Below are 12,262 nucleotides of genomic sequence, written 5' to 3' on the forward strand. Positions count from 1 at the left end.
GACTTCCAAATTTAGCTGAAATCATATCAAAATTCATTATGTGGTTTTCTCTTCATAAATCTAAATGAGCTGCAACGTTTAGCATACTTAATATAATCATGATAAAATTAAATTTTAGTTCATTTTAGAAAGTCAACCTGAAATTGCCTGAAGGATGGATAAGAAATTTTTTTAAACATTTATTTATTTCTTGAGAGACAGAGAGAGAGCATGAGTGGGGAGGGGCAGAGAGAGAGGGAGACACAGAATCCAAAGCAGGCTCCAGGCTCCAAGCTGTCAGGACAGAGCCCAATGGGGGGCTTGAACTCACGAACTGTGAGATCATGACCTGAACTGAAGTCAGATGCTTAACCAACTGAGCCAAACAGGTGCACCAGGAATGTGTTTTTGATGAAAATACATTTCAAGCTTGCAGGACTGCAGATGTTTTGATCATGTGGAAAGAAGCTACTAAACATACTTTGAACAAATGCAATTTGTCTTAGAACTGTGAATTAGTGACTTAGAACTTCAGCACTGTCTTCCTAATAGCTATCTAGAGCATTGTATCCTGGTTTTACCTCTAATTCTTCATTTACACTTTTTCCTTAGATAGCTACTTGGCTCAGTCCCTAGCTTCTTCTAGGATTTTGTTTAAAAGACCTCCTACCCCCTCTCTTAAAAAAGCACACCTCATCACTTTCTATCCCCTTTCTTTATTTTCTTTGTAATACTCATCACTCAGCATTTTTATATTTGCTTGTTTATTTATATATACTCTTTCCCTTTCACTAGAATGTAAACTATACAACAGTAATCAAGAGTAATCAAGAGTGGATACTTAATCTACTGAGCCACCCAGGCACCCCCTATGCATGCTTACTCTTTAAGAGACATCATGTATGGAGTGCCTGAGTGGCTCAATCAGTTAAGCATCTAACTTTGGCTCAGGTCATGATCTCACAGTTCCTGAGTTTGAGCCCCATGTCAGGCTCTATGTTGACAGCAAGGAGGCTGCTTGGGATTCTCTCTCTTTACCCTTGCCTCACTCATGCTTTCTCTCTCTCTCTCAAGATAAATAAACTCAGATATCTCAAGATAAATGTCTCAGAAAAGAGACATAATCTGTAAGTATAAAATGATATAATTATCCAACAAAACTATCACATGAATTGCTTACAAAATGAAGCCAAAATATTACCGTTTGTGTAATTAACCTGTTTATTTTCTCATTTATTATATAAGTTCATTCTTTATTCAAATTCTAGTATAAGATCTGATTTAGGAAGAAAGTCATCTGCTCTCTTTATCTTCCATTTTATCTTGAATCTCCCATCTTTACCGTATTGGAATTCCCTCCCTTATGTATCCTTATTGCCTATGCTATGAATCTTTATTTATAATCAGAAAAAGAAAAAGTTCCTTAAATCAGTAGTTTTTTAAGTAAGTGCCTAGTTTGGGTTTGATTTGAGCTTCCAACTTTTTTCTTGGCTTATATTATAGCATTGCATTTAATATTCATTAGAAATACATAATGCCTCTGAACAATAGATAATGACTACCACTCTTCCTATTGACAATGCCTGAAAGTCCCAAGGTTCATTTAGAAGAGAGAAAATGTGGTACTATTAAAGATTAGCACAAAACTGTAAAAAACTTACTCTCCTCAGTGAAATGTGGGAAGGAGAACACACATAAGTTACTTTAATGCAGTGTTGAAACTGAACCAACCAGCCAAGCTAATGAGTAAATAAGCAGCTGATGGATACATGTAATATTTATTAATCAAATTATTCTAGTGTCAAGTAAACTAATACTTTATAAAGTAAATGCACCTTACAGTTTACAAAATACTCCTACATAATTTCAATTCCAAGATGAGTTAACTACATCAGTAGATGCCATTTTTAGGATGCAAGTTTCTCCAGGAAGCCCCAGTTTTTGCATTAGCAAAACAGTTTTTACAATGTCAATCCTTTAAAGTCGGCTAAGACAACAGAGCACTCTCATTCTTTGTCACTTGCATTTTATGGAGGAGGGAGATGACAGGTGGGGATGTAGTGTGGGGAAAATATGAGGTCTGGGGAATGTGAGGGCGATTAAATGGTTGCAATGAGATCAAGATCTGTCTCTGGCCCCACTTCTAATCTCTTCTCTGTCCATCTTGACTGGGAACTTCAAAAAGATATTGACTGATCTTTGCATGTTATTGACCATTCTACAGAAGGCCTAAAGGACTCTAGTTGTTTATGAATCCTATATCGAAAGTTATTGGGATAGAGTGATACTGACTAGTGATTAATTGCATTGGAACTAGAGAACATGTAAAGATATATAAAAATACCTTCATCATCAGATTCCTTATAAACCAGGTCATAACTCTTTGAAACACAGTGAAGAATGAAGCTCACATTTTCTATGCAGCAGTAAGGAGTAAACATGTGGGAGAGTTTATAGCTATTTATGTCCTTCTGAGCATCACCTTGATTGATGTTAGTATATTAACCCAGGTAAGCAAATTTTAAAGAAAAAAAAAATTATGGTTTTGCTATTGGCTATTTTACTCAACCAGAGCTGAAAAGAGAGGAAAAAATTGATAGTAATGAAAGGTGCTGAGGAGAGAAAACATATTTACCCATCTATAAATCCTGTTTCAAGGCTTTCTTATTTTAAAACAGCATTATTGATCAGACTGTGTTAACTTTGCCCTTTGGCAACTTATTTAAAGGAAAACATTTCACTTGCTGTGATCTAAAGTAATGTTTACCATTGTAGTTTACATTTAATGTACTGTAGTCATTTTTAAAGTGATTTTATTTGTCATGTTGAGATATTGTTTTCTTTTTTATTTTCATTTTGAACTGGTCAATTCTAAGTCTCTCATTTAAGTTTTTCAGAACAGACTATTATTTTTTGAGAGTCTGCTAAATAAATAATAACAAAAGAAGAATTAAATAATGAACATAAAAGTGAGATGAGGAAATAAACATTACAGAAGATTGGGTGCATCCCTCATGAAATATATAAATATAATATAATAAATAAAATATAAAATATAAACTTCAATTTCTCAGTCTACTGAAAAAATTGGTATGACTATTTTACTGGCCTTTAAGATTCTAAAATGCTCAGGAGGAAATTTAATCCAATGGATATTACAAAGTAAAAAATAATAAAAAAGAATTAGTAAAAGATTTGCCAAAGATGACAGTACAATCTCTTGTTTCTATTCTTGGAAGGAGGAGAAGTTTATAATTCATTTTAATTTTACTTCTCTTGCTACCAGTATGTTTCTCATTTGTTCAGAAATTATATGGATTCTATGGATGTGTTCATGAATGAGACTTTTCTTGATGGAAAGTGAAGTCATCATATTAGAAGGGTTCCCATGAGGGAATCAGTTTCTCTTTGCTTCCAGGTAGCATTTTTTTTAGATTTCCTTAAAAGTTAGGCTCAAATGTTTCCAGAAATAGACATTTCACCTTAGCAACAAACTCCCTTGCAATCAGTACTGCACAGGGGAAGAACACAGACTGTATAGTCAAAGAGATCTGAGTGACTGGAAGGAAAAAAAAAGTATTCCAAGAGGAGAAAAAAGTGAAGTGAATAGTGTGTGGTTGAGAATTTAAAGCAGAGAGGTAGAAGAAGAGAAGGAGAGAGAGCACATGGAAAAAGATGTGCATGTATTGTTATGAAAATGAAGAGAATTTAACTTCAATATTTATTTATTCTATTATTATTCCTGAATGTTTTACCAGAATAAGAATATTTAGTACTATCAAAAACTTAATTTCTTTTTTAGGAAAAGAAAAACCTATTGAGATCCTTACTGACATTTTAAATAAGACTAGACTTACATTCCATTCATATCTAAAAACTTCTTTTGTCCAAAATCATATAATGTGCACCTTTATAAAATGTCCACATTGTTTTGAAATTCATGCACATGGGTAAAGAAGTATCTTACCATGCGACGTCCTTGGAGAAGAGTGAGCCAAAGCCTAATGTCTTATTAAGGTGATGTTCTCAACTAATTTAGTTGCTACAAGGTAATTTTTCAGTCTTACATATTGGAAGTTATCCACAAATCCAATAATATTGGAATCATCCAGAAAATTTTTACTGTATTCTGAAAATGATCTCTTATAGAACTACCACAAGGAAACGACATTCTGTAAGGAAGAAAAATTCTATAGCATATTTTACCCACACTGGGTATATTTTTGCTTTTCTAGTAGAGAGGAAATGAAAAATCCTTTGGCTTAAAATATCACCTGCAGTCATTCAACCTTGCAAAACTCTTTGCTAGATGAGATGTGTTTATTCAGCTTTTCAGTGTAGTGCATCGAGTTAGGATTAAGAGCTCTACAGAAACTTCAATGACATAAAAAAAAAAAAAGCATGTTTCCTCATCCTTGTAACAATCACACAGTGACATGTAGTGGTGTTATTTGTATGACCTTGAGAATCTACTTTCTAAAATTGGTGAAGCACTGGCTTTGTGTCCAGTGTGCTTAGTTCTTAATAACAGGTGGTCCTCACCCTACCACACCTGTGGTCCCATTCTATTTCAGTCGTACATCATGGATCTGCAATACAGCAAGGACTGTATGCGAGCACACGTGTGCATGGAGGCCGTCTGCAATACCCATCTTTATCAAAAGAAGACTAGAAACCTAGTAGAAAATCATTTTAAACTTGCTTCCTGAAAGTATAGTAGGGCAGGAAACAATGCATATAAACCCTCCTGTCTTTCACTCTGTTGCAGCATATTAAATAAGTGAGGGACTGGAAAGTGCCCTTCAGTACAAATCAACAACCTGCGAAAGGTGTTGCTCTTAACAACTGGAAACCTCAGGGTCCTGAGTTGCAGAAGCTGTCTTTTAAAGGGTTCCAGCTGTCATCTTCTTCACATCAGTGAAGCATATTAATCTGTTCCATATTGCTTGACAAAGCTGTAGATAATTATCTTCCCATCTCCACAACGTTTTCACAGGATCATTTATGAAGTGGCAAGGTTTAGTGGGAAACAATAGCTAAACTTTCTGTGGGAAGAGGGAGTATATCTGGTACATGAAAAGCTCACATCCTCTCAGTCGGTTGGTTTTTAGTTTTAGTGGAATTTAGATAACCACCAAACATGTAATTCACATGGAATTTTACTGCCTTATGCAGTATAAAACCTGAACAACCATACTTGCCAGTCCTACAGACTCTCTCAGGTTTATTATTTAACAACAGGAGGCATTTTTTAAAAAAAATCTACTATCACTGTGTCACAAAGGAAAGAACATATGAACACAAAAGCAGGAAGTACCTAATCTCAGAAGATAACACAGGCTTTTAAGTGGAATAACCTTAGCTTCATGAAAAGCTCCCTGCATTCCCATAATATCATATTCCCCTTACATCCCAGGCTGATGACAGAAAATGTTTCTCATACTCCATAGATTAGGGTTTGGAAAATACTGCTTTTAAGTGATACTCCAGAAAAAAAAAAGTCTTTTAACAGTTGATGAAAATTAAGGTTCATCATTTCTATAGCATGCAGTTATATCCTTGAAAGAATGACTTACCTGCGGCTGCCAAAATCAGTGACAGATTTTGACACAAGCTGTGAAGGAGGCATCTGTGTGACTAATGGCCTGGCGCACACATTCACTTGGTGGCTGAGTGCCAGTATTTTATCTGGATGGTTAGCTTCAGATTCAATTCCTGAATGGGACTCTGAAAGCAATGTAATTCCTATGGATTCTATCTTCTTATCTCTAGACTCCATTTTCTCCTCACCCACCCCATTGCCAGATGCTTCTCTTTCCAATTCTCCAAAAGAGGACCAGAGGAAACAAAAAGTGGGTCACTGGAGGTAGAATGTGTGCCAGACAGACAGTGACACATCATTGAGACATAATATGACGTGGATTTCTATGAAATGTTATTTATGCATAGATTTACCTGTAGACCAAAGCATTCTGCCCTATAAGTGAAGTGAGTCCCTCTTGTTCTTCCAGGAACTACTGACCTTCTAGACTCCACAAGTCTTCTTTGAAGACTTGTTTTAGTCCTCCCCCATCCTACCCAGAACAAAGGGTAAATTAGATGAAAGTCAAATAAGATGAAGCCAGACATGAAATTAGGCCTCAAAATACATGTTGGGAACTCCTGCATGCTTTCCAGGAATGGGTTAAAACTTGTGCTTTATACTTGCTAGCAAATTACTCAAAGGCAGAAGCACAACCAGTTATGATTCAGTGTTTATGTGCTGATAGGCAAACCAGTTGCAAAGTAGAACACTTCCATGGCTGGTACCGACATGAGAGAGAAATTTCTCCTGTGGGCCCTCATAAAGAGACAACTGTGTAATGCCATGAAGAATCATTAACAATAGCCTCATAGTAAACACAGTGGGTTTCAAAGATCTGTTCCTCCTGTCATCATTCAGAATGAGATTATGGCAAAATGCCACAGCACAATTTAGTGAAAGCATTCTCATGAGGACCGGACAGTGTTCCAGAAATTTCTGCCTGTCTTTTTTAGATGAGTAGATTTAAGAGTAACCAGGTGAATGGGCAAACTGCGTGTCCTTCAGACAATCTTTAATAAATATTGTTTCTCCCAGCTGAGCTTCTGATTAGCGTTGAATGGCAGTGAGCTGAAGATTATATTCCCTGACAAGTACCTGGAGTGCAACTATTCTGTTTTCCAGTTAAATGCAAAGCCATATGTTTTAACAGCTCCTCAACCCAGAGGCCAGATTGACATTTTCTTAGGGAAGTTGATGAGTCTGACAAGGACAAATGCTTGAAGAGAAAGCCACTCCATCTGCACATGGAGATAAACAAAGGAGGACCCACTGGTAGAGCCAAGATTCTTTTCAAAAAGTAGTTACTCTCCTGCTCAGAAACAAAAAGATGATCAAAGTGCCAAAGATTATGTGCCACATGATAAGACAATAACAATTTTAGGCTATGCTAATTTTAACCCTTTAACAAAATACCATGCTCACTTGTAGGAATCAAATTTTGTTCCATCCTGCTATCACCACCTGTTTCCAAGGATATATCATCATCAATCTCCTCCAAGGAAGTGAGTGCTAACTCAAACCCAAAGACATTTTTTGTCCATTTTGCTAGTAAGTGGGTATCCATTGTGGTAAGGGAATTAAAGACCAGAAAACTGGGCTGACTTTCTGTTCTTACACATGCTACTTGTGAAAGAATGGGAAGTTACAATAGGGTTGTTGGACGTTACCCTTCTGAGGAGCAAATTACCAGGCCATTACCTCTTTCCTTTCCTCCCTTCTCACTCTCCTCACATACATGGTAAGATGGTCTGAGAGAGTGTTGGTAGGAACCCCTTTGCTCCATAAAATGCTGGAATAGGCAGATTACTCTGGCTCTTCTCTCACTTTAGGAGAAAGTATTTTGCTGTCACTACTGTCACCAAAATGGGCAAGAGGAGCTAACCACTGGTTCACCCTAAATCATCAAAGTTTCATCTAGGAATTTGGAATAAAGCTTTTGCTGTGGACTACCCCTCCACATATTCATTGCCACCGAATCCTGAAGGGACACTGATCAAAGGCAATGATATAGATTATAGGGAAAATATAATCATAGTATTGTATGACAGTGGTCAATAGTGGAATAACCAATGTCCCAGATTTATTGTCCTTGGAAAATGCAAGTTTGAAATAAAGATGTTTGCAAATATTTTAAATGGATCATCTGAGAGATAATAATTATATATAATTTGAGGGGAGTATAGTTGCCCTTAATAAAAGTGGAAGGGTGGAGAGGACTAAATCCCATCAGATGCGATCTGCTCAGAGAGTTGATAAAGTACTTTAATTGGTGGGGTGCCTGGGTGGCTCAGTTGGTTAGGTGTCAGCTTTTGATTTCAGCTCAGGTCATGATCTTGTAGTTTGGGATCCGAGCCCACGTTGGGCACTGTGCTGTCAGATAACTGGCAAGACTATTAGGGTCCTTTGTAACTTGGGCAGAAAACCCTACACCCCACTGTAGATTGTATTTAGCTAATTTTTTTAATTTAATTTTTTTTTTAATTTACATCCAAATTAGTTAGCATATAGTGCAACAATGATTTCAGGAGTAGATTCCTTAGTGCCCCTTACCCATTTAGACCATCCCCCCTCCCACAACCCTCCAGTAACCCTCAGTTTGTTCTCCATATTTATGAGTCTCTTCTGTTTTGTCCCCCTCCCTGTTTTTATGTTTCCCTTCCCTTATGTTCATCTGTTTTGTCTCTTAAAGTCCTCATATGAGTGAAGTCATATGATTTTTGTCTTTGATGACTAATTTCACTTAGCATAATACCCTCCAGTTCCATCCACATAGTTGCAAATGGCAAGATTTCATTCTTTTTGATGGCCAAGTAATACTCCATTGTATAAATATACAATTTTCTTATCCATTCATCCATCGATGGACATTTTGGGCTCTTTCCATACTTTGGCTATTGTTGATAGTTGCTGCTATAAACATGGGGTGCATGTGTCCCTCGAAACAGCCACACCTGTATCCCGTGGATAAATGCCTAGTAGTGCAATTTCTGGGTCGTAGGGTAGTTCTATTTTTAATTTTTTGAGGAACCCCATACTGTTGCCAGAATGGCTGCACCAGCTTGCATCCTCACCAACAATGCAAAAGAGATCCTCTTTCTCCACATCCTGGCCAACAACTGTTGTTGCCTGAGTTGTTAATGTTAGCCATTCTGACAGGGTAAGGTGGTTTCTCATTGTGGTTTTGATTTGTAGTTCCCTGATTATGAGTGATGTTGAGCATTTTTTCATGTGTCGGTTGGCCATCTGGATGTCTTCTTTAGAGAAGTGTCTACTCATGTCCTTTTGCCCATTTCTTTACTGGATTATTTGTTTTTTTGGGTGTTGAGTTTATCTGATTTTTAAATTACCTATACAATAGGAAGAAGTATTATCAAGATCCAAAAGAAAGGAATCTGTAGTCTATAAATTTGGGGACAGTTTAATTTGGTTGGAAAAGTGGTGGGGGAAGAATTTCTTCATTTTTTGCAAATAAATCAATTTTGGAGTCCCCCAGTAAACTCATAAATTTGAAAGTGTTGTTCCAAATTTGTCTTCAATACCTTAAAAACTTCAATATTTCTAGTAGTTAAACCCAGGTCTTGGCACATAAATTTATTATAGATGAGTATTCTAAGAAAGGAAGAATTTAGGGGTGCCTGGGTGGCTCAGTTGGTAAGTGTCTGACTTTGTCTCACATCGTGATCTCGGGCTCATGCTTAAGAGCCCCACAATGGTCTCTGTGCTGACATCTCAGAGCCAGGAGGCCTGCTTTGCATTCTGTGTCTCCCTCTCTCTCTTCCTCTCCCTTGCTTGCATTCTGTCTCTCTCTCAAAAATAAAATAAACATTAAAAAAATTTTTTTAAAGAAAAGAAGAATTTGTAATTAAAAGAGAGAAGAACAGATGTATATACATATAAACTCCTAGTATTTCTGGAAAGATATATAAGAAAATGGTGCCAATAAAGGAAACTAAGAGAATTCAGGCTAATGATGTTTATTTCTTTAAGTATATTTACTGTTAACATATGTATCTATTATTTCTAATTATTTTAAAATAACAATGGATTTAAATTGAGTTTAAAAATACTTTGATTCCTCTTTTTAATTTGAATTTTAATTTCACATACCACCACACTGATCAGGGCTCCGTGGGGTTTTGTGCATTATTATTACTATTTGTGTTCATTTTATTTTGATATATAGTCTTATCAACCTAGAAATTAGGAAGCCAAATTCAAAATATCCTAAAGCAGAGGGATGGAAAGAATTATCTTATCCTTAGTGACAATCTGTCATTAAAAAGAGAATAAAAATCTTCCCTTCTCAATACCCAAGGCAGATTTACAAGTTCATTCTGGCTTCTAACTTTCCAGGGCTTCAGAACCACTACCTTAAAGTCTTCAGTAGAGATTTTAACCCTCACTGAGGCCATGGAGTATATTCGGTTTGGTGGAACATGGTGATTGAAATACGTAGAATAAAGCTCTGCTTGTGGACAAGAATATTTCAGATCATGGGCTGGGCTGGAGAACAGTGGCATCAGCCCCCAGTTAAACAGGTACTTGAAAATATACTGTGTGGGACAGAAAAAGGAAAGGACTTATACATAGATTACATCATAACAGTGGAAGAATTTTCACAAAGTGATTTCCATATACAAGGCACTATGTATGGGATGGTCTTCCTCTACATTCTTAGAAACCTCCAAATTTACAAACTATATAATAAAGTGTATGTGAGCATATCTTTATACATGTGTGCATATGTACCTAAATAACATATACATATATATATGTAACATATATATATTAGCACATATTTTGTTGAGTTTTGATCATCAAGATTGTATCAAATGTTCATTCTATTCTTCTTTTTCACTTGCTATAGGAATATGTTACTCACCTTTTCTTCACCTCATTTTCTAAGTTACTCAAAAATTTGATCCATGGGTAAAAATTTAAAATAATAGAGACATAGCTGCATATGTTCAGCTCACAAGGACTAGAATAATTTGCACAGAATTTCATCAATGATAGTTACAATCAGCTACCTCAGCCAGAGTTAGACTTTTTCATGGTCAGCTAGGCTGTGAGCATGCACAATACCTGACGTCTCTACTCCAATCTACTCACTTATCCGCCATTCAAAAAACAATGTGGATGCAAGTGCTAAGACTGAGTTCACAGGAATAACAATACATCGACTTACTTGAAGACTTCAGAACTAAGTTCAGATCCAGAACAGCACAGGACTATCCCTCCCTGGAAAGACTACTGTTGCACCATCCCTTTCCTAGTTCTGGCATGCTGTTGACAACAAATTACTAAGTTTTAGAGAACTTAGAAAAGGAATTTCAATTATACCACGTATCTTTAACTTTTTGTTTGAAGGAGTTGACTGACCATAAAAAAAAGCATGTAGAAATAGTTTTATTACAGAGCACAGTGCTTAGACACAGTAAAGGAGGGAGAAGTAGGACTGTTCCAAGTGAAGCTTACTTGATTGGTAGACCACAATGACTTACTGTCTTAGGAGCATCTCCACTTAACTGAAATGCAATGAGAAAATTCCATTACACTGTGCCACTACTGCTAACTAGAAGGCTCAACATTCAGTCTTCCACCACTACCACAGAGGAAGGAATCTTTTTTCACTGCAGGCATGTTCTGTCCATTATTCATTCAGTTATTCACTGTAACTATTACAAAGCATCCAAAAATTAAAGTGGATTTACTAAAAAATGCATGTCATGGGGAACTTCTTCCCTCCTATCAAAAAAAAAAAAACTCAATATTCAGTGGATGAAATTAATTTGGTTAAATTTATCTCATTTATTATAAATACAAGTGGCCTAATGCAGTATTAATCAGAATATTTTAAGGTTTTTTACTCAAGATTTATGTCATGTATATGAATGTGGTATGAGGAGTTTTTCTCATACCAGAACTAAGATACAGTAAAACCTTGGATTGAAGTAACTTGTTCTGCAAGTGTTCCACAAGATGAGCAAACATTTCTAATAAATTTTAATTTGATAAACAAGTGATTTCTTGCAATATGAGTAGTATGTGACACCGAATGTCACATGATCATGACTGAGCCAATGGTTGTTGAATTCACTTTGATATACACGTGCCCTGGATTACAAACATGCTTCCAGAATGAATTATGCTTGCAAACCAAGGTTTTGACGGTATTCTAAAGTCTTTATGTCAGTTAAATATCAGTACGTAATCAGCCAGCTCAGATTTCATAAAATCATAAGGAGCATAGTATTGGAAGAATTCATACTCAGTTCATCAACTTTGCTTTTCCTGATGCTCTCAAGGAGATATTTTACCTTCTTTAAAAAACATGTTGGGAAAAAAATCTAAATGCAGATTCATTACAGAGAGTAATCAACATAGACTAGTTTACAGGGATTAACCCTGGTGACAGAGTAATATGGTTGGAGGTGGAGAGTTGGAAGTAAGAAGGTTACCTCCAAAGGGGACTCTTGATTGATCACTACCACTTGAACTTTTTTTTATATGTAGTCTTTATTATTTGTATAACTGAAAGTGAAAATAAATATGTATATATTAATAAACATATAGATATAAACAGGAAGGAGAGAAAGAAAGAAGAAAAAGGTAGAAAATTGTGAATATACGTATCAGGCTGAAAACCTAGGAAGAAAAAATTCAGGCAGAATTCTTAACTAGAATTAAGTGCTGATG

Source organism: Lynx canadensis, chromosome B3 (genome assembly GCF_007474595.2).
Source record: "Lynx canadensis isolate LIC74 chromosome B3, mLynCan4.pri.v2, whole genome shotgun sequence".
NCBI classification, from domain to species: Eukaryota; Metazoa; Chordata; class Mammalia; order Carnivora; family Felidae; genus Lynx; species Lynx canadensis.